Source organism: Pseudophryne corroboree, chromosome 2 (assembly GCF_028390025.1).
Source record: "Pseudophryne corroboree isolate aPseCor3 chromosome 2, aPseCor3.hap2, whole genome shotgun sequence".
Taxonomy (NCBI): Eukaryota; Metazoa; Chordata; class Amphibia; order Anura; family Myobatrachidae; genus Pseudophryne; species Pseudophryne corroboree.
In genome coordinates this window covers 28,298,522-28,322,970 of record NC_086445.1, presented here as the reverse complement: position 1 = coordinate 28,322,970, position 24,449 = coordinate 28,298,522, and the positions used below count along the sequence as shown (strand labels likewise).

General features: G+C 45.8%; 1 protein-coding gene and 1 pseudogene across 1 annotated transcript in view; one reads left to right on the top strand and one right to left on the bottom strand.

Moving 5' to 3' along the window:
* CHRDL2 (chordin like 2) overlaps window positions 1-24,449 on the top strand; it is a 160,299-nt gene that overhangs the window by 26,176 nt on the left and 109,674 nt on the right. The gene's annotated exons all lie outside the window — the stretch shown is intronic.
* LOC135052554 (5S ribosomal RNA) lies at window positions 22,464-22,582 on the bottom strand (annotated as a pseudogene).

Genomic DNA, 24,449 nt, shown 5'->3' with positions numbered 1-24,449 from the left:
ATGTGCGATGTCCTGCGGCGTTGTATGGTATAATGATGATGTGCGATGTCCTGCGGTGTTGTATGGTATAATGATGATGTGTGATGTCCTGCGGCGTTGTATGTTATGATGATGTGCGATGTCCTGCAGCGTTGTATGGTATAATGATGAGGTGAGATGTCCTGCGGCGTTGTATGGTATAATGATGATGTGCAATGTCCTGCAGCGTTGTATGGTATAATGATGATGTGAGATGTCCTGCGGTGTTGTATGGTATAATGATGATGTGCGATGTCCTGCAGCGTTGTATGGTGCAATGATGATGTGAGATGTCCTGCGGCGTTGTATGGTATAATGATGATGTGCGATGTCCTGCGGCGTTGTATGGTATAATGATGATGTGCGATGTCCTGCAGCGTTGTATGGTATAATGATGATGTGCGATGTCCTGCGGTGTTGTATGGTATAATGATGATGTGCGATGTCCTGCAGCGTTGTATGGTATAATGATGAGGTGAGATGTCCTGCGGCGTTGTATGGTATAATGATGATGTGCGATGTCCTGCAGCGTTGTATGGTATAATGATGATGTGCGATGTCCTGCGGTGTTGTATGGTATAATGATGAGGTGCAATGTCCTGCGGCGTTGTATGTTATGATGATGTGCGATGTCCTGCGGCGTTGTATGGTATAATGATGAGGTGAGATGTCCTGCGGCGTTGTATGGTATAGTGATGATGTGCGATGTCCTGCGGTGTTGTATGGTATAATGATGATGTGCGATGTCCTGCGGCGTTGTATGGTATAATGATGATGTGCGATGTCCTGCGGCGTTGTATGGTATAATGATGATGTGCGATGTCCTGCGGCGTTGTATGGTATAATGATGAGGTGAGATGTCCTGCGGTGTTGTATGGTATAATGATGATGTGCGACATCCTGCGGCGTTGTATGGTATAATGATGATGTGCGATGTCCTGCGGCGTTGTATGGTATAATGATGATGTGCGATGTCCTGCAGCGTTGTATGGTATAATGATGATGTACGATGTCCTGCGGTGTTGTATGGTATAATGATGATGTGCGATGTCCTGCGGCGTTGTATGGTATAATGATGATGTGCGATGTCCTGCGGCATTGTATGGTATAATGATGATGTGCGATGTCCTGCGGCGTTGTATGGTATAGTGATGATGTGCGATGTCCTGCTGCGTTGTATGGTATAATGATGATGTGCGATGTCCTGCGGCGTTGTATGGTATAATGATGATGTGCGATGTCCTGCAGCGTTGTATGGTATAATGATGAAGTGAGATGTCCTGCGGCGTTGTATGGTATAATGATAATGTGCGATGTCCTGCGGCATTGTATGGTATAATGATGATGTGCGATGTCCTGCGGCGTTGTATGGTATAGTGATGATGTGCGATGTCCTGCTGCGTTGTATGGTATAATGATGATGTGCGATGTCCTGCGGCGTTGTATGGTATAATGATGATGTGCGATGTCCTGCAGCGTTGTATGGTATAATGATGAAGTGAGATGTCCTGCGGCGTTGTATGGTATAATGATAATGTGCGATGTCCTGCGGCGTTTTATGGTATAATGATGATGTGCGATGTCCTGCGGTGTTGTATGGTATAATGATGATGTGCGATGTCCTGCGGCGTTGTACGGTATAATGATGATGTGCGATGTCCTGCGGTGTTGTATGGTATAATGATGATGTGCGATGTCCTGCAGCGTTGTATGGTATAATGATGAGGTGAGATGTCCTGCGGCGTTGTATGGTATAATGATGATGTGCGATGTCCTGCAGCGTTGTATGGTATAATGATGATGTGCGATGTCCTGCGGCGTTGTATGGTATAATGATGAGGTGAGATGTCCTGCGGTGTTGTATGGTATAATGATGATGTGCAATGTCCTGCGGCGTTGTACGGTATAATGATGATGTGCGATGTCCTGCGGTGTTGTATGGTATAATGATGATGTGCGATGTCCTGCAGCGTTGTATGGTATAATGATGAGGTGAGATGTCCTGCGGCGTTGTATGGTGTAATGATGATGTGCGATGTCCTGCGGCGTTGTATGGTATAATGATGATGTGCGATGTCCTGCGGCGTTGTATGGTATAATGATGATGTGCGATGTCCTGCGGCGTTGTATGTTATGATGATGTGCGATGTCCTGCAGCGTTGTATGGTATAATGATGAGGTGAGATGTCCTGCGGCGTTGTATGGTATAATGATGATGTGCAATGTCCTGCAGCGTTGTATGGTATAATGATGATGTGAGATGTCCTGCGGTGTTGTATGGTATAATGATGATGTGCGATGTCCTGCAGCGTTGTATGGTATAATGATGATGTGAGATGTCCTGCGGCGTTGTATGGTATAATGATGATGTGCGATGTCCTGCGGCGTTGTATGGTATAATGATGATGTGCGATGTCCTGCAGCGTTGTATGGTATAATGATGATGTGCGATGTCCTGCGGCATTGTATGGTATAATGATGATGTGCGATGTCCTGCGGCGTTGTATGGTATAATGATGAGGTGAGATGTCCTGCGGCGTTGTATGGTATAATGATGATGTGCGATGTCCTGCAGCGTTGTATGGTATAATGATGAGGTGAGATGTCCTGCGGTGTTGTATGGTATAATGATGATGTGCGATGTCCTGCGGCGTTGTATGGTATAATGATGATGTGCAATGTCCTGCGGCGTTGTATGGTATAATGATGATGTGCGATGTCCTGCGGTGTTGTATGGTATAATGATGATGTGCGATGTCCTGCGGCGTTGTATGGTATAATGATGATGTGCGATGTCCTGCGGCGTTGTATGGTATAATGATGATGTGCGATGTCCTGCGGCGTTGTATGGTATAATGATGATGTGCGATGTCCTGCGGCATTGTATGGTATAATGATGATGTGCGATGTCCTGCGGCGTTGTATGGTATAGTGATGATGTGCGATGTCCTGCGGCGTTGTATGGTATAATGATGATGTGCGATGTCCTGCGGCGTTGTATGGTATTATGATGATGTGCGATGTCCTGCAGCGTTGTATGGTATAATGATGAAGTGAGATGTCCTGCGGCGTTGTATGGTATAATGATGTGCGATGTCCTGCAGCGTTGTATGGTATAATGATGATGTGCGATGTCCTGCAGCGTTGTATGGTATAATGATGAGGTGAGATGTCCTGCGGTGTTGTATGGTATAATGATGATGTGCGATATCCTGCGGCGTTGTATGGTATAATGATGATGTGCGATGTCCTGCAGCGTTGTATGGTATAATGATGATGTGCGATGTCCTGCAGCGTTGTATGGTATAATGATGAGGTGCGATGTCTTGCGGCGTTGTATGGTATAATGATGATGTGCGATGTCCTGCGGCGTTGTATGGTATAATGATGATGTGCGATGTCCTGCGGCGTTGTATGGTATAATGATGATGTGCGATGTCCTGCGGTGTTGTATGGTATAATGATGATGTGTGATGTCCTGCGGCGTTGTATGTTATGATGATGTGCGATGTCCTGCAGCGTTGTATGGTATAATGATGAGGTGAGATGTCCTGCGGCGTTGTATGGTATAATGATGATGTGCAATGTCCTGCAGCGTTGTATGGTATAATGATGATGTGAGATGTCCTGCGGTGTTGTATGGTATAATGATGATGTGCGATGTCCTGCAGCGTTGTATGGTGCAATGATGATGTGAGATGTCCTGCGGCGTTGTATGGTATAATGATGATGTGCGATGTCCTGCGGCGTTGTATGGTATAATGATGATGTGCGATGTCCTGCAGCGTTGTATGGTATAATGATGATGTGCGATGTCCTGCGGTGTTGTATGGTATAATGATGATGTGCGATGTCCTGCAGCGTTGTATGGTATAATGATGAGGTGAGATGTCCTGCGGCGTTGTATGGTATAATGATGATGTGCGATGTCCTGCAGCGTTGTATGGTATAATGATGATGTGCGATGTCCTGCGGTGTTGTATGGTATAATGATGAGGTGCAATGTCCTGCGGCGTTGTATGTTATGATGATGTGCGATGTCCTGCGGCGTTGTATGGTATAATGATGAGGTGAGATGTCCTGCGGCGTTGTATGGTATAGTGATGATGTGCGATGTCCTGCGGTGTTGTATGGTATAATGATGATGTGCGATGTCCTGCGGCGTTGTATGGTATAATGATGATGTGCGATGTCCTGCGGCGTTGTATGGTATAATGATGATGTGCGATGTCCTGCGGCGTTGTATGGTATAATGATGAGGTGAGATGTCCTGCGGTGTTGTATGGTATAATGATGATGTGCGACATCCTGCGGCGTTGTATGGTATAATGATGATGTGCGATGTCCTGCGGCGTTGTATGGTATAATGATGATGTGCGATGTCCTGCAGCGTTGTATGGTATAATGATGATGTGCGATGTCCTGCAGCGTTGTATGGTATAATGATGATGTACGATGTCCTGCGGTGTTGTATGGTATAATGATGATGTGCGATGTCCTGCGGCGTTGTATGGTATAATGATGATGTGCGATGTCCTGCGGCATTGTATGGTATAATGATGATGTGCGATGTCCTGCGGCGTTGTATGGTATAGTGATGATGTGCGATGTCCTGCTGCGTTGTATGGTATAATGATGATGTGCGATGTCCTGCGGCGTTGTATGGTATAATGATGATGTGCGATGTCCTGCAGCGTTGTATGGTATAATGATGAAGTGAGATGTCCTGCGGCGTTGTATGGTATAATGATAATGTGCGATGTCCTGCGGCGTTTTATGGTATAATGATGATGTGCAATGTCCTGCGGTGTTGTATGGTATAATGATGATGTGCGATGTCCTGCGGCGTTGTACGGCATAATGATGATGTGCGATGTCCTGCGGTGTTGTATGGTGTAATGATGATGTGCGATGTCCTGCAGCGTTGTATGGTATAATGATGAGGTGAGATGTCCTGCGGCGTTGTATGGTATAATGATGATGTGCGATGTCCTGCAGCGTTGTATGGTATAATGATGATGTGCGATGTCCTGCGGCGTTGTATGGTATAATGATGAGGTGAGATGTCCTGCGGTGTTGTATGGTATAATGATGATGTGCAATGTCCTGCGGCGTTGTACGGTATAATGATGATGTGCGATGTCCTGCGGTGTTGTATGGTATAATGATGATGTGCGATGTCCTGCAGCGTTGTATGGTATAATGATGAGGTGAGATGTCCTGCGGCGCTGTATGGTGTAATGATGATGTGCGATGTCCTGCGGCGTTGTATGGTATAATGATGATGTGCGATGTCCTGCGGCGTTGTATGGTATAATGATGATGTGCGATGTCCTGCGGCGTTGTATGTTATGATGATGTGCGATGTCCTGCAGCGTTGTATGGTATAATGATGAGGTGAGATGTCCTGCGGCGTTGTATGGTATAATGATGATGTGCAATGTCCTGCAGCGTTGTATGGTATAATGATGATGTGAGATGTCCTGCGGTGTTGTATGGTATAATGATGATGTGCGATGTCCTGCAGCGTTGTATGGTATAATGATGATGTGAGATGTCCTGCGGCGTTGTATGGTATAATGATGATGTGCGATGTCCTGCGGCGTTGTATGGTATAATGATGATGTGCGATGTCCTGCAGCGTTGTATGGTATAATGATGATGTGCGATGTCCTGCGGCATTGTATGGTATAATGATGATGTGCGATGTACTGCGGCGTTGTATGGTATAATGATGATGTGCGATGTCCTGCGGCGTTGTATGGTATAATGATGATGTGCGATGTCCTGCGGCATTGTATGGTATAATGATGATGTGCGATGTCCTGCGGCGTTGTATGGTATAGTGATGATGTGCGATGTCCTGCGGCGTTGTATGGTATAATGATGATGTGCGATGTCCTGCGGCGTTGTATGGTATAATGATGATGTGCGATGTCCTGCAGCGTTGTATGGTATAATGATGAAGTGAGATGTCCTGCGGCGTTGTATGGTATAATGATGTGCGATGTCCTGCAGCGTTGTATGGTATAATGATGATGTGCGATGTCCTGCAGCGTTGTATGGTATAATGATGATGTGAGATGTCCTGCGGCGTTGTATGGTATAATGATGATGTGCGATGTCCTGCAGCGTTGTATGGTATAATGATGATGTGCGATGTCCTGCGGCGTTGTATGGTATAATGATGATGTGCGATGTCCGGCGGCGTTTTATGGTATAATGATGAGGTGAGATGTCCTGCGGTGTTGTATGGTATAATGATGATGTGCGATGTCCTGCGGCGTTGTATGGTATAATGATGATGTGCGATGTCCTGCAGCGTTGTATGGTATAATGATGAGGTGAGATGTCCTGCGGCGTTGTATGGTATAATGATGATGTGCGATGTCCTGCGGTGTTGTATGGTATAATGATGATGTGCGATGTCCTGCAGCGTTGTATGGTATAATGATGAGGTGAGATGTCCTGCGGCGTTGTATGGTATAATGATGATGTGCGATGTCCTGCAGCGTTGTATGGTATAATGATGATGTGCGATGTCCTGCGGCGTTGTATGGTATAATGATGAGGTGAGATGTCCTGCGGTGTTGTATGGTATAATGATGATGTGCGATGTCCTGCGGCGTTGTACGGTATAATGATGATGTGCGATGTCCTGCGGTGTTGTATGGTATAATGATGATGTGCGATGTCCTGCAGCGTTGTATGGTATAATGATGAGGTGAGATGTCCTGCGGCGTTGTATGGTATAATGATGATGTGCGATGTCCTGCGGCGTTGTATGGTATAATGATGATGTGCGATGTCCTGCGGCGTTGTATGGTATAATGATGATGTGCGATGTCCTGCGGCGTTGTATGGTATAATGATGATGTGCGATGTCCTGCAGCGTTGTATGGTATAATGATGATGTGCGATGTCCTGCGGCGTTGTATGGTATAATGATGATGTGCGATGTCCTGCGGTGTTGTATGGTATAATGATGATGTGCGATGTCCTGCGGTGTTGTATGGTATTATGATGATGTGCGATGTCCTGCGGTGTTGTATGGTATAATGATGATGTGCGATGTTCTGCGGTGTTGTATGGTATAATGATGATGTGCGATGTCCTGCAGCGTTGTATGGTATAATGATGATGTGCGATGTCCTGCGGCGTTGTATGGTATAATGATGATGTGCGATGTTCTGCGGTGTTGTATGGTATAATGATGATGTGCGATGTCCTGCGGCGTTGTATGGTATAATGATGATGTGCGATGTCCTGCAGCGTTGTATGGTATAATGATGATGTGCAATGTTCTGCGGTGTTGTATGGTATAATGATGATGTGCGATGTCCTGCGGCGTTGTATGGTATAATGATGATGTGCGATGTCCTGCAGCGTTGTATGGTATAATGATGATGTGCGATGTTCTGCGGTGTTGTATGGTATAATGATGATGTGCGATGTCCTGCGGCGTTGTATGGTATAATGATGATGTGCGATGTCCTGCGGCGTTGTATGGTATAATGATGATGTGCGATGTCCTGCAGCGTTGTATGGTATAATGATGAGGTGCGATGTCCTGCGGCGTTGTATGGTATAATGATGAGGTGCGATGTCCTGCGGTGTTGTATGGTATAATGATGAGGTGCGATGTCCTGCGGCGTTGTATGGTATAATGATGAGGTGCGATGTCCTGCGGTGTTGTATGGTATAATGATGATGTGTGATGTCCTGCAGCGTTGTATGGTATAATGATGAGGTGAGATGTCCTGCGGCGTTGTATGGTATAATGATGATGTGCGATGTCCTGCAGCGTTGTATGGTATAATGATGATGTGCGATGTTCTGCGGTGTTGTATGGTATAATGATGATGTGCGATGTCCTGCGGCGCTGTATGGTATAATGATGATGTGCGATGTCCTGCGGTGTTGTATGGTATAATGATGAGGTGCGATGTCCTGCGGTGTTGTAGGGTATAATGATGATGTGCGATGTCCTGCGGCGTTGTATGGTATAATGATGATGTGCGATGTCCTGCAGCGTTGTATGGTATAATGATGATGTGCGATGTTCTGCGGTGTTGTATGGTATAATGATGATGTGCGATGTCCTGCGGCGTTGTATGGTATAATGATGATGTGCGATGTCCTGCAGCGTTGTATGGTATAATGATGAGGTGCGATGTCCTGCGGCGTTGTATGGTATAATGATGATGTGCGATGTCCTGCAGCGTTGTATGGTATAATGATGATGTGTGATGTTCTGCGGTGTTGTATGGTATAATGATGATGTGCGATGTTCTGCGGCGTTGTATGGTATAATGATGATGTGCGATGTCCTGCAGCGTTGTATGGTATAATGATGATGTGCGATGTCCTGCGGTGTTGTATGGTATAATGATGAGGTGAGATGTCCTGCGGCGTTGTATGGTATAATGATGATGTGCGATGTCCTGCGGCGTTGTATGGTATAATGATGATGTGCGATGTCCTGCGGCGTTGTATGGTATAATGATGAGGTGAGATGTCCTGCGGTGTTGTATGGTATAATGATGAGGTGAGATGTCCTGCGGCGTTGTATGGTATAATGATGATGTGCGATGTCCTGCGGCGTTGTCTGGTATAATGATGATGTGCGATGTCCTGCGGTGTTGTATGGTATAATGATGATGTGCGATGTCCTGCGGCGTTGTATGGTATAATGATGAGGTGAGATGTCCTGCGGTGTTGTATGGTATAATGATGAGGTGAGATGTCCTGCGGCGTTGTATGGTATAATGATGATGTGCGATGTCCTGCGGCGTTGGGCGACTGAGTACTCACCATTAGTATTTGTGACACTGAAAGTAAATAAGAGGTTTTGATGTATTTGAGAGTGACCTGTATCCCATTGTGACCTATCCTCCATTGCAGTCTGAGGGGGAGATGTACTAAGCCTTGGAGAGAGATAAAGCGGAGAGAGATAAAGTACCAACCAATCAGCTCCTAACTGTCTGTTACAGGCTGTGTTTGAAAAATGACAGGAGCTGATTGGCTGGTACTTTATCTCCATCCACTTTATCTCTCTCCAAGGCTTAGTAAATAGAACCATGAATTCCATAGCAGCATATATCCCATGGCAACCTGTATCCTATAACAGCTGTATCACCTAGTGGCCTGTATCTCCATAACGACCTGCCCTCCATAGCAGCCTGTATCCCATGGTGACCTACCTTTCATGTTGACCTGTATCCCATAGGAACCTGTATCCTGTAGCAACCGTATCACATAGTCCATAGTAACCTGTTTCCCAGAGTGACCTGTCCTCCATAGCGGTCTCGCCTACTGTATATTCCATAGTGGCCTTTCCTACATTACAGATTCCATAGTGACCTGTATCCTATAGCAACTGTACCACATAGTGACCTGTCCTCCATAGCAGCTTGTCAACCACAGTGACCTGTATCCTATAGCAACCGTACCACATAGTGACCTGTCCTCCATAGCAACTTGTCAACCACAGTGACCTGTATCCTATAGCAACCGTGCCACATAGTGACCTGTCCTCCATAGCAGCTTGTCCACCATAGTGACCTGTTTCCTTTAGCAACCGTACCACATAGTGACCTGTATCCTATAGCAACCGTACCACATAGTGACCTGTCCTCTAGCAGCTTGTCCACCATAGTGACCTGTATCCTATAGCAACCGTACCACATAGTGACCTGTCCTCTAGCAGCTTGTCCATCATAGTGACCTGTATCCTATAGCAACTGTACCACATAGTGACCTGTCCTCCATAGCGGCTTGTCCACCATAGTGACCTTTATCCTATAGCAACCGTACCACATAGTGACCTGTCCTCCATGGCAACTTGTCAACCACAGTGACCTGTATCCTATAGCAACCGTACCACATAGTGACCTGTATCCTATAGCAACCGTACCACATAGTGACCTGTCCTCCATAGCAGCTTGTCCACCATAGTGACCTGTATCCTATAGCAACCGTACCACATGGTGACCTGTCCTCCATAGCAGCTTGTCCACCATAGTGACCTGTATCCTATAGCAACCGTACCACATGGTGACCTGTCCTCCTTAGCAGCTTGTCCACCATAGTGACCTGTATCCTATAGCAACTTGCTGAATATCCCATAGTGACCTGTATTCTATAGCAACCAGCGTGGGGGGCACTATGGCACATGTGAGCTGGGGATTCTGTGTGGCGTACTGAAGGGAAGTGCAGTGTGATCGCACATTGTGGTGCTGGGAGTATTTACACATTGGGGTCGATTCTATTCGGCAACTAATGAATAGCGCCGGGAATTAGCTCCCGACGCTATTCAATTCAGCAACTAGTTACGTCGGCGATGGCCCGTTCTCGCCGACAAAACAGGTTGAATTGTCGGGAGAACGGGCATTCTCCGACTTAACTCCCCGGCGCGAGGCTGATTCCCGACAGAATCAGCCTCGCGCCGGCCGCGAGGCAGCACTTTTGTCGGGTTTCTCTTCTCATCCCCCGGGGATGAGAGAAGAATTCCCGACAATTGCAGGTAATTAGTTGCTGAATTGAATAGCGTCGGGAGCTAATTCCCGGCGCTATTCATTAGTTGCCGAATAGAATCGACCCCAATTATAAGATGTAATTACATCACCAGGATATCATATCATATTGACAATTGTATTGGCACAAGTTAGTTGCTATGGGGCCCACACAAACCTTAACCCGGTCCTGCCTATATCCCTAGTGTCTCCCATAGCGACCTGTATCCCATAGTGACCTGTACTCCATAATGACCTGTATCCCTTAGTGACCTGTACCCCATAGTGACCTGTATCCCATAGTGACCTGTACTCCATAATGACCTGTACTCCATAGTGACCTGTATCCCATAGTGACCTGTATCCCATAGTGACCTGTATCCCATAGTGACCTGTATCCCATAACGACCTGTATCCCATAGCGACCTGTATCCCATAGTGACCTGTACTCCATAATGACCTGTATCCCATAGTGACCTGTATCCCATAGTGGCGACCTGTATCCCATAGCGACCTGTATCCCATAGTGACCTGTATCCCATAGTGACCGGTATCCCATAGCGACCTGTATCCCATAGTGACCTGTATCCCATAGCGACCTGTATCCCCTAGTGACCTGTATACCATAGTGGCGACCTGTATCCCATAGCGACCTGTATCCCATAGGGACCTGTATCCCATAGTGACCTGTATCCCATAGTGGCGACCCGTATCCCATAGCGACCTGTATCCCATAGTGACCTGTATCCCATAGTGACCTGTATCCCATAGTGGCGACCTGTATCCCATAGTGGCGACCTGTATCCCATAGCGACCTGTATCCCATAGTGACCTGTATCCCATAGTGACCTGTATCCCATAGTGACCGGTATCCCATAGCGACCTGTATCCCATAGTGACCTGTATCCCATAGCGACCTGTATCCCCTAGTGACCTGTATCCCATAGTGACCTGTATCCCATAGTGACCTGTATCCCATAGTGGCGACCTGTATCCCATAGCGACCTGTATCCCATAGTGACCTGTATCCCATAGTGACCTGTATCCCATAGTGACCTGTATCCCATAGTGGCGACCCATATCCCATAGCGACCTGTATCCCATAGTGACCTGTATCCCATAGTGACCTGTCTCCCATAGTGGCAACCTGTATCCCATAGCGACCTGTATCCCATAGTGACCTGTATCCCATAGTGACCTGTATCCCATAGCGACCTGTATCCCCTAGTGACCTGTATCCCATAGTGACCTGTATCCCATAGCGACCTGTATCCCCTAGTGACCTGTATCCCATAGTGACCTGTATCCCATAGTGACCTGTATCCCATAGTGGCGACCTGTATCCCATAGCGACCTGTATCCCATAGTGACCTGTATCCCATAGTGACCTGTATCCCATAGTGGCGACCTGTATCCCATAGTGGCGACCTGTATCCCATAGTGACCTGTATCCCATAGTGACCTGTATCCCATAGCGACCTGTATCCCCTAGTGACCTGTATCCCATAGTGACCTGTATCCCATAGTGACCTGTATCCCCTAGTGACCTGTATCCCATAGTGACCTGTATCCCATAGCGACCTGTATCCCCTAGTGACCTGTATCCCATAGTGACCTGTATCCCCTAGTGACCTGTATCCCATAGTGACCTGTATCCCATAGTGACCTGTATCCCCTAGTGACCTGTATCCCATAGTGACCTGTATCCCCTAGTGACCTGTATCCCCTAGAGACCTGTATCCCATAGTGACCTGTATCCCATAGTGACCTGTATCCCATAGAGACCTGTATCCCATAGTGACCTGTATCCCATAGTGACCTGTACCCCATAGTGACCTGTATCCCATAATGACCTGTACTCCATAGTGACCTGTATCCCATAGTGACCTGTATCCCATAGAGACCTGTATCCCATAGTGACCTGTATCCCATAGTGACCTGTACTCCATAATGACCTGTACTCCATAGTGACCTGTATCCCATAGTGACCTGTATCCCATAGTGACCTGTACTCCATAGTGACCTGTATCCCATAGTGACCTGTATCCCATAGTGACCTGTATCCCATAGTGACCTGTACTCCATAATGACCTGTATCCCATAATGACCTGTATCCCATAGTGACCTGTATCCCCTAGTGACCTGTATCCCATAGTGACCTGTATCCCATAGTGACCTGTATCCCATAGTGACCTGTACTCCATAGTGACCTGTATCCCATAGTGACCTGTATCCCATAGTGACCTGTATCCCCTAGTGACCTGTATCCCATAGTGACCTGTATCCCCTAGTGACCTGTACTCCATAGTGACCTGTACTCCATAGTGACCTGTATCCCCTAGTGACCTGTATCCCCTAGTGACCTGTATCCCCTAGTGACCTGTATCCCCTAGAGACCTGTATCCCATAGTGACCTGTATCCCATAGTGACCTGTATCCCATAGTGACCTGTATCCCCTAGTGACCTGTATCCCATAGTGACCTGTACTCCATAGTGACCTGTATCCCATAGTGACCTGTATCCCATAGTGACCTGTATCCCCTAGTGACCTGTATCCCATAGTGACCTGTACTCCATAGTGACCTGTATCCCATAGTGACCTGTATCCCCTAGTGACCTGTATCCCCTAGTGACCTGTATCCCATAGTGACCTGTATCCCATAGTGACCTGTACTCCATAGTGACCTGTATCCCATAGTGACCTGTATCCCATAGTGACCTGTATCCCATAGAGACCTGTATCCCATAGTGACCTGTATCCCATAGTGACCTGTATCCCATAATGACCTGTATCCCATAGTGACCTGTACTCCATAATGACCTGTACTCCATAGTGACCTGTATCCCATAGTGACCTGTATCCCATAGTGACCTGTATCCCCTAGTGACCTGTATCCCATAGTGACCTGTATCCCATAGTGACCTGTACTCCATAATGACCTGTATCCCATAGTGACCTGTATCCCCTAGTGACCTGTATCCCCTAGTGACCTGTACTCCATAGTGACCTGTATCCCATAGTGACCTGTATCCCATAGTGACCTATATCCCATAGTGACCTGTACTCCATAATGACCTGTACTCCATAGTGACCTGTATCCCATAGTGACCTGTACTCCATAGTGACCTGTATCCCATAGTGACCTGTATCCCATAGAGACCTGTATCCCATAGTGACCTGTATCCCATAGTGACCTGTATCCCATAGTGACCTGTACTCCATAATGACCTGTACTCCATAGTGACCTGTATCCCATAGTGACCTGTATCCCATAGTGACCTGTACTCCATAATGACCTGTACTCCATAGTGACCTGTATCCCATAGTGACCTGTATCCCATAGTGACCTGTACTCCATAGTGACCTGTATCCCATAGTGACCTGTATCCCATAGTGACCTGTACTCCATAATGACCTGTATCCCATAGTGACCTGTATCCCCTAGTGACCTGTATCCCCTAGTGACCTGTATCTCATAGTGACCTGTACTCCATAGTGACCTGTATCCCATAGTGACCTGTATCCCATAGTGACCTGTATCCCATAGAGACCTGTATCCCATAGTGACCTGTATCCCCTAGTGACCTGTATCCCATAGTGACCTGTATCCCCTAGTGACCTGTATCCCATAGTGACCTGTATCCCATAGTGACCTGTACTCCATAATGACCTGTACTCCATAGTGACCTGTATCCCATAGTGACCTGTATCCCATAGTAACCTGTACTCCATAATGACCTGTACTCCATAGTGACCTGTATCCCATAGTGACCTGTATCCCATAGTGACCTGTACTCCATAGTGACCTGTATCCCATAGTGACCTGTATCCCATAGTGACCTGTACTCCATAATGACCTGTATCCCATAGTGACCTGTATCCCCTAGTGACCTGTATCCCCTAGTGACCTGTATCCCATAGTGACCTGTACTCCATAGTGACCTGTATCCCATAGTGACCTGTATCCCATAGTGACCTGTATCCCATAGAGACCTGTATCCCATAGTGACCTGTATCCCCTAGTGACCTGTATCCCATAGTGACCTGTATCCCCTAGTGACCTGTATCCCATAGTGACCTGTATCCCATAGTGACCTGTATCCCATAACGACTTGTATCCCATAGTGACCTGTATCCCATAACGACTTGTATCCCATAGTGCAGGCCTGGCCAACCTGTTGCTCTCCAGCTGTTGTGAAACTACACATCCCAGCATGCTCTGCCACAGTTTTAGCATTTCCTAATAGCAAAAGTGTAGAATGTCATGCTGGGACTTCTAGTTTCACAACAGCTGGAGAGCCACAGGTTGGCCAGGCCTGCCATAGTGACCTGTATCCCATAATGACCTGTACCCCATAATGACCTGTATCCCATAGTGACCTGTACCCGATAGTGACCTGTATCCCATAATGACCTGTATCCCATAATAACCTGTATCCCATAGTGACCTGTACCCGATAGTGACCTGTATCCCATAGAGACCTGTATCCCATAGAGACCTGTACCCCATACCGACCTGTATCCCATAACGACCTGTATCCCATAATTACCTGTATCCCATAGTGACCTGTACCCGATACCGACCTGTATCCCATAGCAACCTATGTCCCATAGTGACCTGTATCCCATAGCGAGCTATACCCCATATTAACCTGTGTCCCATAACGACCTATACCCGATAGTGACCTGTACCCTATATTGACCTGTAACCGATAGCAACCTGTACCCGATAGCTACCTGTACCCGATTGTGACCTGTATCCCATAGCGACCTGTATCCCATAGCGACCTGTACCCGATAGTGACCTGTATCCCATAGCGACCTGTATCCGATAGCGACCTGTATCCTATAGTGACCTGTACCTGATAGTTACCTGTACCCCATATTGACCTGTGTCCCATAGCGACCTGTATCCGATAGCGACCTGTATCCTATAGTGACCTGTACCCGATAGTGACCTGTACCCCATATTGACCTGTGTCCCATAGCGACCTGTATCCTATAGCGACCTGTACCCGATAGTGACCTGTACCCCATATTGACCTGTGTCCCATAGCGACCTGTACCCGATAGTGAGCTCTATCCCATATCGACTTGTACCCGATAGTAACCTGTATCCCATAGCGACCTGTATCCCATAGCGACCTGTACCCGATAGTGAGCTCTATCCCATAGCGACTTGTACCCGATAGTAACCTGTATCCCATAGCGACCTGTATCCCATAGCGACCTGTATCCCATAGCGACCTGTATCCCAGAGCGACCTTTATAACATAGTTGAATGTATGATGTTTGCTATCAGTCTCTAAATTGTGATGTGATGCTCCTGTGTGCAACTCTTACTCTATAGCTGTGGATGGACTGTGTGTAACTCTTACTCCTCTTGCTCTATAGCTGCGGATGGACTGTGTGTAACTCTTACTCCTCTTACTCTATAGCTGTGGATGGACTGTGTGTAACTCTTACTACTCTTACTCTATAGCTGCGGGTGGACTGTGTGTAACTCTTACTACTCTTACTCTATATCTGCGGATGGACTGTGTGTAACTCTTACTCCTCTTACTCTATATCTGCGGATGGACTGTGTGTAACTCTTACTACTCTTACTCTATATCTGCGGATGGACTGTGTGTAACTCTTACTACTCTTACTCTATATCTGCGGATGGACTGTGTGTAACTCTTACTCCTCTTACTCTATAGCTGCGGATGGGTGTGTGTAACTCTTACTCCTCTTACTCTATAGCTGCGGATGGACTGTGTGTAACTCTTACTCCTCTTACTCTATAGCTGCGGATGGGTGTGTGTAACTCTTACTCCTCTTACTCTATAGCTGCGGATGGACTGTGTGTAACTCTTACTCCTCTTACTCTATAGCTGCGGATGGACTGTGTGTAACTCTTACTCCTCTTACTCTATAGCTGTGGATGGACTGTGTGTAACTCTTACTCCTCTTACTCTATAGCTGCGGATGGACTGTGTGTAACTCTTACTCCTCTTACTCTATAGCTGTGGATGGACTGTGTGTAACTCTTACTCCTCTTACTCTGTAGCTATGGATGGACTGTGTGTAACTCTTACTCCTCTTACTCTATAGCTGCGGATGGACTGTGTGTAACTCTTACTCCTCTTACTCTATAGCTGTGGATGGACTGTGTGTAACTCTTACTCCTCTTACTCTGTAGCTGTGGATGGACTGTGTGTAACTCTTACTCCTCTTACTCTATAGCTGTGGATGGACTGTGTGTAACTCTTACTCCTCTTACTCTATAGCTGCGGATGGACTGTGTGTAACTCTTACTACTCTTACTCTGTAGCTGTGGGTGGACTGTGTGTAACTCTTACTCCTCTTACTCTATAGCTGCGGATGGACTGTGTGTAACTCTTACTCCTCTTACTCTATAGCTGCGGATGGGTGTGTGTGTAACTCTTACTCCTCTTACTCTATAGCTGTGGATGGACTGTGTGTAACTATTACTCCTCTTACTCTATAGCTGTGGATGGGTGTGTGTAACTCTTACTCCTCTTACTCTATAGCTGTGGATGGACTGTGTGTAACTCTTACTTCTCTTACTCTATAGCTGTGGATGGACTGTGTGTAACTCTTACTACTCTTACTCTATAGCTGTGGATGGACTGTGTGTAACTCTTACTCCTCTTACTCTATAGCTGCAGATGGGTGTGTGTAACTCTTACTCCTCTTACTCTATAGCTGTGGATGGACTGAGTGTAACTCTTACTCCTCTTACTCTAGCTGCGGATGGACTGTGTGTAACTCTTACTCCTCTTACTCTATAGCTGCGGATGGACTGTGTGTAACTCTTACTCCTCTTACTCTATAGCTGCGGATGGACTGTGTGTAACTCTTTCTACTCTTACTCTGTAGCTGTGGGTGGACTGTGTGTAACTCTTACTCCTCTTACTCTATAGCTGTGGATGGACTGTGTGTAACTCTTACTCCTCTTACTCTATAGCTGCGGATGGACTGTGTGTAACTCTTACTACTCTTACTCTATAGCTGTGGATGGACTGTGTGTAACTCTTACTCCTCTTACTCTATAGCTGCGGATGGACTGTGTGTAACTCTTACTACTCTTACTCTGTAGCTGTGGATGGACTGTGTGTAACTCTTACTCCTCTTACTCTATAGCTGCGGATGGACTGTGTGTAACTATTACTCCTCTTACTCTATAGCTGTGGATGGACTGTGTGTAACTCTTACTCCTCTTACTCTATAGCTGCGGATGGGTGTGTGTAACTCTTACTCCTCTTACTCTATAGCTGTGGATGGACTGTGTGTAACTATTACTCCTCTTACTCTATAGCTGTGGATGGACTGTGTGTGACTCTTACTCCTCTTACTCTATAGCTGCGGATGGACTGTGTGTAACTCTTACTCCTCTTACTCTGTAGCTGTGGATGGACTGTGTGTAACTCTTACTACTCTTACTCTGTAGCTGTGGATGGACTGTGTGTAACTCTTACTCCTCTTACTCTATAGCTGCGGATGGGTGTGTGTAACTCTTACTCCTCTTACTCTATAGCTGTGGATGGACTGTGTGTAACTCTTACTCCTCTTACTCTATAGCTGTGGATGGACTGTGTGTAACTCTTACTCCTCTTACTCTATAGCTGCGGATGGACTGTGTGTAACTCTTACTACTCTTACTCTGTAGCTGTGGATGGACTGTGTGTAACTCTTACTCCTCTTACTCTATAGCTGTGGATGGACTGTGTGTAACTCTTACTCCTCTTACTCTATAGCTGTGGATGGACTGTGTGTAACTCTTACTCCTCTTACTCTATAGCTGCGGATGGACTGTGTGTAACTCTTACTACTCTTACTCTGTAGCTGTGGATGGACTGTGTGTAACTCTTACTCCTCTTACTCTATAGCTGCGGATGGGTGTGTGTAACTCTTACTCCTCTTACTCTATAGCTGCGGATGGACTGTGTGTAACTCTTACTCCTCTTACTCTATAGCTGCGGATGGACTGTGTGTAACTCTTACTCCTCTTACTCTATAGCTGCGGATTGCTGTGTGTAACTCTTACTCCTCTTACTCTATAGCTGCGGATGGGTGTGTGTAACTCTTACTCCTCTTACCCTATAGCTGTGGATGGACTGTGTGTAACTTTTACTACTCTTACTCTATAGCTGGGGTGGACTGTGTGTAACTCTTACTCCTCTTACTCTATAGCTGGGGGTGGACTGTGTGTAACTCTTACTCCTCTTACTCTATAGCTGTGGATGGACTGTGTGTAACTCTTACTCCTCTTACTCTATAGCTGCGGATGGACTGTGTGTAACTCTTACTCCTCTTACTCTATAGCTGCGGATGGGTGTGTGTAACTCTTACTCCTCTTACTCTATAGCTGCGGATGGGTGTGTGTAACTCTTACTCCTCTTACTCTATAACTGCGGATGGACTGTGTGTAACTCTTACTCCTCTTACTCTATAGCTGCGGATGGGTGTGTGTAACTCTTACTCCTCTTACTCTATAGCTGTAGGTGGACTGTGTGTAACTCTTACTCCTCTTACTCTATAGCTGCGGATGGTTGTGTGTAACTCTTACTCCTCTTACTCTATAGCTGTAGGTGGACTGTGTGTAACTCTTACTCCTCTTACTCTATAGCTGCGGATGGTTGTGTGTAACTCTTACTCCTCTTACTCTATAGCTGTAGGTGGACTGTGTGTAACTCTTACTCCTCTTACTCTATAGCTGCGGATGGTCTGTGTGTAACTCTTACTCCTCTTACTCTATAGCTGTGGATGGGTGTGTGTAACTCTTACTCCTCTTACTCTATAGCTGCGGATGGACTGTGTGTAACTCTTACTCCTCTTACTCTATAGCTGGGGGTGGACTGTGTGTAACTCTTACTCCTCTTACTCTATAGCTGCGGATGGACTGTGTGTAACTCTTACTCCTCTTACTCTATAGCTGCGGATGGACTGTGTGTAACTCTTACTCTTCTTACTCTATAGCTGGGGGTGGACTGTGTGTAACTCTTACTCCTCTTACTCTATAGCTGCGGATGGACTGTGTGTAACTCTTACTCCTCTTACTCTATAGCTGCTGATGGTCTGTGTGTAACTCTTACTCCTCTTACTCTATAGCTGCGGATGGGTGTGTGTAACTCTTACTCCTCTTACTCTATAGCTGCGGATGGACTGTGTGTAACTCTTACTCCTCTTACTCTATAGCTGTGGATGGACTGTGTGTAACTCTTACTCCTCTTACTCTATAACTGCGGATGGGTGTGTGTAACTCTTACTCCTCTTACTCTATAGCTGTGGATGGACTGTGTGTAACTCTTACTCCTCTTACTCTATAGCTGCGGGTGGCCTGCGTGTAACTCTTACTCCTCTTACTCTATAGCTGCGGATGGGTGTGTGTAACTCTTACTCCTCTTACTCTATAGCTGCGGATGGGTGTGTGTAATTCTTACTCCTCTTACTCTTTAGCTGTGGATGGACTGTGTGTAACTCTTACTCCTCTTACTCTATAGCTGCGGATGGGTGTGTGTAACTCTTACTCCTCTTACTCTGTAGCTGCGGATGGACTTTGTGTAACTCTTACTCCTCTTACTCTATAGCTGCGGATGGACTTTGTGTAACTCTTACTCCTCTTACTCTATAGCTGCGGATGGGTGTGTGTAACTCTTACTCCTCTTACTCTATAGCTGCGGATGGGTGTGTGTAACTCTTACTCCTCTTACTCTATAGCTGTGGATGGACTGTGTGTAACTCTTACTCCTCTTACTCTATAGCTGCGGATGGGTGTGTGTAACTCTTACTCCTCTTACTCTATAGCTGCGGATGGACTGTGTGTAACTCTTACTCCTCTTACTCTATAGCTGCGGATGGACTGTGTGTAACTCTTACTCCTCTTACTCTATAGCTGTGGATGGACTGTGTGTAACTCTTACTCCTCTTACTCTGTAGCTGTGGATGGACTGTGTGTAACTCTTACTCCTCTTACTCTATAGCTGGGGGTGGACTGTGTGTAACTCTTACTCCTCTTACTCTATAGCTGCGGATGGCTGTGTGTAACTCTTACTACTCTTACTCTATAGCTGCGGGTGGACTGTATGTAACATTTCAGCCTGTGCCTTATTTGGCTTCATATGCCAATCCCGTCTCCGCTGGCGGTAGGTATACCAGCACCTTGTGAATAAGCCCCTTTGTATCGCTGCTCTGTACCCATCGCAGGCTGCAACCATTCCCCGGCTAGCCACCTTCACCCAGTGTGTGCTGGGGGACTCTGTCAGGCAGCATAGGGTTAACTCCGTCCAGCAGCCGAGGTGACCAGACAGGGCTACCCCCCCCCCCCCCCCCCCACCGATGGACGCTCTTGGGGGATGTGATTTCAAAGAGATGCGGCTCACATAACCGGCGCCAGAAGTTTGGTTCCACGCATCTGTAAAACTGCAGCAAGCTCCTCTGGCTTAACCCCTCGTGGTACTGCACAGGATTTATGGCTTATGGTTAACAATCCCAGAAATCACGAAAGAACATATGGGGTCTATGTACTAAGCTTTGGATGGAAATAAAGTGGACGGAGAGAAATTACCAGCCAATCAGCCCCTAGCTATCATTTTTCAAACCCAGCCTGTGACCATGGCAGTTAGGAGCTGATTGGCTGGTACTTTATCTCTCTCCACTGTATCTACATCCAAGGGTTAGTAAATAGACCACAAAGGGGCAGATGTATTAACCTGGAGAAGGCATAAGGAAGTGATAAACGAGTGATAAGTGCAAGGTGATAAACGCACCAGCCAATCAGCTCCAATATGTAAATTAACAGTTAGGAGCTGATTGGCTGCTGCCTTTATCACCTTGCATTTATCACTAGGTTATCACTTCTCCAGGTTAATACATCTGCCCCATTATCTTGTAGTGCAATATATGCTTGTATGGTCCGTAGTGGCATTGTTATTTTATACGTTACTGCGTGTCTGATCCCTGAAGGGTTTCTGGCTAGTGTGCCGTACTGAATGCAGAGACATGTGAGACGGAGGCAGCTCCGTATCCGACCGCATCTGCCAAACGGTACCAAACTGCGCATGTGCAGCGGTGCGCAGGGAAGGACACCCGTGTCCGGTGGGTCTCACGGAGGGTGTAACTGCCGGTACTGTCGTTGGCGGCTGCGGACGTAAAAACAGTGAGGAGACTGGGCGCTTTGTGACATTAAGTCCCGCCCCCATCGCAACATAATCCTGCGAATTGCAGGACTGCAAAGAGGAGGTGAGGCCAAAATGGCGCCGTTCGCAACATCTGCCCCACTCCCTGCCTTCCGTCTTGCGATCAGTCATATTACATAAATGTATCGGGGGTATACCGCACTGGAAGATAATGATGTATCCAATAGATATTATTAAGACCAAAATATAATGAGTACAAAGAGAAAACCAATGTTTTCTAATTTAATCTTAAATTTGGTGGTGCACCCTGAGTCAGTAATGAAACATGCAACAGAAAAAGAGAAAAGAAGACTCTTTTGTGGGCGCACTCTTATATGTATGTGTATAGAAGTCTCAGAAGAAACAAATGATAAAAATTATATGCAAATTTTATTAACAACAATCGGTAAAATGGTAGTAGAGTATACTGTCAAAATTTTTCAAAAAGAGGAGGGGGGGGGTTAGAAAAAAGGGAACACAGAACAAATTATTTTACAGTGTAAATACTGAGTAATAGTTCTGGACTGCCTGGGTACAAAAATGCAAATAACAGCTGGAGGCCTGAAAAAAATCTCTATAAGGATTCTAGGTAGGTATGTAAATAAAATTATAGGGATATTGGGTTGATGATAAGTCAGCTAGATCTCTTATGAATAATAATAAAGAGACAGATGGGGTAGATAAAGATGGAATGAGCAAGATGAATCTGCTGTCAGTGTTAGACGCTGAGCTAAACCGTCCAGAAACTTCTACTAAACTGAGTATTCCTCAAGAGTCTCCCACTTGAGTACTAACCCAGCCCGACACTGCTTAGCTTCCAAGATCGGAAGGATTCGGGCGTTGCCAGTGTGGTATGAAAGTAAAAGAGATATTTGATATCGAAGGCTCGGGAATCACTGATGAGAGTTCACGAAATGGAGAAGAAAAAGAGTAGATATAGATTGGAGAAGAAAATAGGGGATCTGCTGCCAATGTTAGACAGGGGTAATTACCCCTGAATCAGTGGTGAGAGTCCTGAAATTAAAGAAAGTTGGAAAGGGAGGGTGGGGGGGGGGGGGGGGGGAAGGAAAGGAACAATGCTGGTCTAAGGTAGTTTTGTCGATAAGCTGCTAATTGCAGGGTGCTGATGGTACCTGTGATATTAATACTTAATGTTGTAGAAAGCAGATTGTAAAAAATAACAGAAAGTTAGGATGATTTAAACCATGCAAAAACATCTGTTTGATGCTATCAGATTGATGTCATTTGTCTCAAAGTGATATAAAGTGGGAAGATTCGAAAATAGTAACATATAAGAGACAACAGTTCTTATAATAAATAAATTAGGACTTGTTATGTCTCACTGTTGTCAGAACTGCAGAGATCCTTTACATAATAAGAATAGTGGAAAATGCTACTACAAATCTTTGTTCCAGGTGGATTAGAGGAAAGGCAGTAAGCAAAGAAGGAAGAAAAAGAAGAAGAAAAATTTGAAAAAATACGAAAAAATACTGAGCCAATAAATATGTCAGATTTATAACTGAACATAGCTCTGGTAACCCATTGTAGCTCAGCAATATCGTATGTCAAAAAATAATAATAAGGTGCCGCTAAGTGCCGACTGTCTAAGAGACAGATACTTTTATAATCTGATGTAAACAGGTTTTGTGAATAGTATATAAAGCGAGCATCAAAAAATGAATACCAATAGATATACAAGGAATATACTATAATTGTACAGATGTTACCCGGAATGGTAGGGGCGATCAGTCACTGGTATGCGGCAAAATGCAGTGTTCACAAAGGATGTCCGTATCAGGGTCCAGGCATGTCACGAATACGGGATACAGTAGTTACTGAGATTACACAGCGTCTAACACTGACAGCAGATTCATCTTGCTCATTCCATCTTTATCTACCCCATCTGTCTCTTTATTATTATTCATAAGAGATCTAGCTGACTTATCATCAACCCAATATCCCTATAATTTTATTTACATACCTACCTAGAATCCTTATAGAGATTTTTTTCAGGCCTCCAGCTGTTATTTGCATTTTTGTACCCAGGCAGTCCAGAACTATTACTCAGTATTTACACTGTAAAAGAATTTGTTCTGTGTTCCCTTTTTTCTAACCCCCCCCCCTCCTCTTTTTGAAAAATGTTGACAGTATACTCTACTACCATTTTACCGATTGTTGTTAATAAAATTTGAATATAATTTTTATCATTTGTTTCTTCTGAGACTTCTATACACATACATATAAGAGTGCGCCCACAAAAGAGTCTTCTTTTCTCTTTTTCTGATCAGTCATATTACTTCGCTTCATTAGGAAGTGAGCGGGATGTGGGACATACATCCACTCTACCAGGGGTCTGTGGAACTACCCACAAAAAGGGGAGTCTCCTGGAAGTTCCAGGAGAGTAGGTAAGTATGCATTGCATACACCTACAGTATGTCGCCGCCTGATACTCAGGATCAGGCTCCAAAGGATCACTGAATGAGAACAGGTATGGTCGGGAGAGGACAGAGGTCCAGAGGTATATTTACTAAAGTGCCAGTTTACATGCCCATAGCAACCAATCAAATTCTACTTATTTATCTAGCACCTCTAAAAGATAATAGCTAGATTCTGGTTGGTTGCTACGGGCAACATCCTCACTTCTACGCTATCCGGTCTCTAGGTCAATCACACTTAGGTCGACCACTATTGGTCGACAGTAACTAGGTCAACGGGGTCTCTAGGTCAACATG